We start from the raw sequence: 4,460 nt of genomic DNA, 5'->3' as shown, positions 1-4,460 counted from the left end.
CATTTCAACCCTCCCCTTTTCCACTTGTCTTCTTAGAAATCGCTCATCACCCCACCCCTTCTTCTCTATCAACACGTAGAATGATACATTGTCAAAACCAGAAGGGACCTCAAAGATTATCTAAGTGAATCCTTCTCCTTCATTATGATTATAAAATAATCAAAATTTTAGAAAATTATCTAGGATGCTGAGAAATAAAGAAAGTCATTCAAGTTTAGCTAGTACATATCAGAACCTGTCAGAGGCAGGAGGACTTGAATCCAGGTTCTTCCTGTAGCCAGTTTTCTAACAACTATAACCCACACTTCCTCTGTACTCTCTGCAAAGCGGGTACATATGTGCATGGGTAGAAGGAATTCTTTCCTGGGAGCTAGCTACACTGATTAAACCATGGTTCTAGTCAAAACAATAATGAAAATCACATTTTTTTAACATTTGGGGACTTAAGAAGTTCTTGCTCTTCAACGGCACCACTCTTGCAAAGTTCAGTAATAGAAGTATTATTACCATTTTAGAGATGAGGAAACAGACTCATAGAAGTTAAATTGTCTTGCCCAAATTCACACAGCTAGAAAAGGACAGAATCAATATAGGAACCTAGGTATCCTCATACCGAATCCAAGACTCTTCGGACCCAATACTCCCAAAAAGATCCAAGACTCTGTCTCGTTGATCTTTGTAACCTTGGATAGGGCCTCCCACATAGTTTAGGGCATAATAGATGTGATCATTTGAATCAAATTTTTGACTAAGGAAAATAGAATAAGGACATTGCTGGTTTTATTCAGCAGAAGGGACAGAAATTTCCCCAAATCCTCCAGAGTTGGCCATAATAAGTTAAAATCCTTTCCTGCAGCAATGTTTCTTAGAATTCGGGCATCTTCCAGGCAAGGGCATGCACTTGACTTGTTTTTTATCCCGACAGATGCCCCGATAAAAATAACAGGAAGGAATTTCGGACTTCTTCCCATCCACTGTAAAGAGAAAGTAAGAGTTTCTGACAACACTTCGTGGCTCAGAGGGACATGAGGTAAAACGAGAAAAGGGGGTGAGCTGGGAACATGCACCACATTTTCAACCTTGATGGAAGTTTTCTGGCTGAATATCTATGTTAGCTATCAAAGATTATATTTGGAGCTTGAAGGGACCAGAGGGGTCATAGCATCATAGGATGATATTCTAGCTGGAAAGGACCCAGAAGTTATCTAGTCCAACCCCCATATTTTACAGAGAGGTTTAGTGGTTTACTTGGTAAAGGTTAGAGATTAAGTTAGAAGTAAAGGTTAGAGTTAGTTAAGTACCTGAGGGACAGGATCAAAACTCAGATATTGGCCCCCTTCATCTTGAAGATGAAAAAACTTAGACCCAGAGGAAAAAAAAAATATCATTTGCCCTAAAGTCACATAGGTAGCAAATGGTACAGCTAGAATTTGAAAAGGTCCTCAGATTCCAAAACCAGCCTGTTCATTATATTATGGTGCAGAATTAGTAAAATTCCCATTTCTATTCACAGCTGAGTGGGAGATGTAGTGTAGTGTATGTTAGAAAGAGGAACAACTAGGTGGCACAGTGGATAGATCGCTGGACCTGGAGTTAGGAAGAGCTGAGTTCAAATCTAGCCTCACATATCGACTAGCTGTGGGATCCTGTTTGCCTCAACTTTCTCCTCTATAAAATGAGTTGGAGAAAGAAATGGAAAATCATTTCAGTATCTTTGTCAAGCAAATCCCAAATACAGTCATGAAGAGTTGTACATGACTGAAAAGACTAAACAACAACACAATGGAAAGAACACTGGATTTGAAGTCAGAAGATTTCGGTGCAAATCTAACTCTAATATTTACTTCCTGTGGGAACTTATAAAAGTCATTTCTCCCTCTCTTCTTGACTGAGTTTACCAATTTGTAAAATGAGGGTTTTGGATTTTCAGCTCAGACATTATATGATAATCACTCCCATTTATGTAAAATTGTTTCTTATTCCCGTATTAGACAAGGAATTCCATGATGGCAGGGATTGGTGCTATCTATACTTTGGTCCCTGAATGAACACATTAACCGACAAATGTTTGTTGAATTTGAATTTGTAAGAAGTGCTTTCACATCCACTACAATTTCAATTGATTCTCACCACAGCTCCTTGAGGTAAACAGGGGAATAGTTCTTATCCCCATTTTACCTGGAGTCCTTTGATCTTTCTAATATCCCTTTATACCCTAGGCACATATACACCTCTCTTCATTAAAACTATCCTTTCCTCAAAGGTTAATCTTGGACCCTTCTTTCTATATAGTTTCCTCTGCTGAGCTTATCTCTTACCTTCAATTATCTTTTATTTATATTTATTTTAGTTTATTATTTAATTATCACCTTTAATATTTCACAAAGCTGTGAAGACATAGTGAACAAAGTGCTAGACTTGGAATCATGAAGATCTGAGTTTGAATCCTACTTCAGATAATCACTGCCTGTTTGACCCTGGACAAGTCATCTATACCTCTTCTCAGTCTCAGTTTTTCATCTATAAAGTGGCTATAATAAACACATTGCTCATAGGGTTGTTGTCAGGATTAAATGAGTTAATATGTGTAAATCCCTTCACAAACATTAAAATTCTATATAAAGTTAACTACTATTATCAAGCAAGCATTTCTTAAGCTCCTACTATGTGCACTGTTAAAGGCACTGGGAAAAAAAAACAAGGAAACAAACCTTGCTTTCAAAAGAGTTTACAGGAAATAGGGGAAATGATTGACATGCCTAAAGGATAAAGGTCAAGGGCTGGACACCTGTGATTTCATGGCATGGGGAATTTCCAGATGAGGACACTCCCTCTACCATTGAAGGATAATCAGCTAGCACAAGTGCTTTACAATGAGCCAGGCAATGTGCTAAGCACTGGGGTTATAAAGAAAGGGAAAACATAAAACCAGTCCCTTCCTCAAGGAGCTTACAAATTAATGACTGAGACAACATATAAATAAATAGCTATAGACACAACAGAGACAAATCAGAGGGGAAAGTGCAAGTCACCAGCAGAATGACCAAAAATGCCTCTCATAGAAGCTGGTAATCTAGTCAAGTCTTGAAAGAATTCAGGGCTAGCAAGAAAAAGTAGTGAAGAGGAAGAAATAAGCATTCCAGGGATGGGGACACCCAGTACAAAAGTATAGAGTAAGGAGATGGAATCCTGTTTGGAAGGAAAAGTAAAGTAGATGTGTAGTTGGATCATGGGGCATATGGAGGCAAGGAAAGAGTCAAAAAGAGTGGAAAGGTGATAAGGGGGACAGGTTGTAAAGGTCTTTAAATGTCAAACAAAGGAATTATTATAGATACTAGGCATCCAGTTATTATAGGTGCTAGGCACAGTGATTACAAAAATGAATTAAAATTACAAAAACAAAATAACACTGAAATAGTCCCTTCCCTCATGGAGCTCTCATTTTATGGAGAAAAAAGCCTATATACAGATAAATAAATACAAAGTAATATGGAGGAAACATCACTAACAACTGGAGGAGACCAAGAAATGAGAGGTGGTATCTGAAACCATGAGACTTTTCATGAGGTGGTATCTGAAATGAGCCTTGAAGGAAGTTAAAAATTCTAAGGGGCAGAAATGAAGAGGGAATTAGTCCACAAGCCCTAAGACCCTGAACTAACTATCAAGACATCTCTGTGAAGGAATTCAAAGCTTACCTGAAAGTTCCTGGCAGAGAATAGCAAGGACCAGGAGCATAAGGTAGAGAAGGCTCATGGTGGGTGGATTGTAACTTGGGAAAAAAAAAGAATCAGGAGGGTTTCAAGGGGACTGTTGACCCTTCCCCAATTCTTGAAGGCAAACTTTATTATATGCGTGGTCCCAGGGATGGAAAAAAGAAACTTGAGATGGGAGCGGTGGCTTTGTGTTTTCTTTTGCAGCTGCTCCAAGAAGGATCTAAGTGGTGATTGAAGGAAGTAGATTATGCTGTCACCTATTGGCTCGGCACAAGGCTGCCTCCTGTCACAGAAAGAAGAGGGAAAATTCCCTTAATACTTTTTCTGTGACCTTTACATCCTTGTTGGGGCATTATAGGCTTTTACAAACTAATGAGTGAAACGATATATAAATAAACAGATCTAGACATAATAGATACAAATCAGAAAAAGAAAGACTTAGAGGGGAAGGCTCAAATGACCAAGTAGGACTCTTGTAGAAGCTGGTGCTTGGGCTATGTCTTCCCTGGATTTTATTCCCTGGGTTAGGTTGATTCAAGGAAGAAGCACAGGGATCTCCACTGGGCACTTATCTAAATGATAGTAGGGATAGGTTTGTTCCAGGACTTGGATTTGAATCAGATATTGCTAAGAAGCTAATTTGCAAGCATAATTAAATACTTCATTTGTAGTTTCCAAAATATGTCTTTACTTTTTTTGGTAGACATTTGAAAATATCCCCTCTCCCCAATCCCCAATTCTCTA

This window comes from Petaurus breviceps, unplaced genomic scaffold (assembly GCF_028583685.1).
Source record: "Petaurus breviceps papuanus isolate PSGF00001 unplaced genomic scaffold, PetGlider_PUasm1.0 89893, whole genome shotgun sequence".
In the NCBI taxonomy this organism is placed as follows: domain Eukaryota; kingdom Metazoa; phylum Chordata; class Mammalia; order Diprotodontia; family Petauridae; genus Petaurus; species Petaurus breviceps.
The sequence above is the reverse complement of the archived record's forward strand: the minus strand, read 5'-3'. Positions refer to the sequence as shown.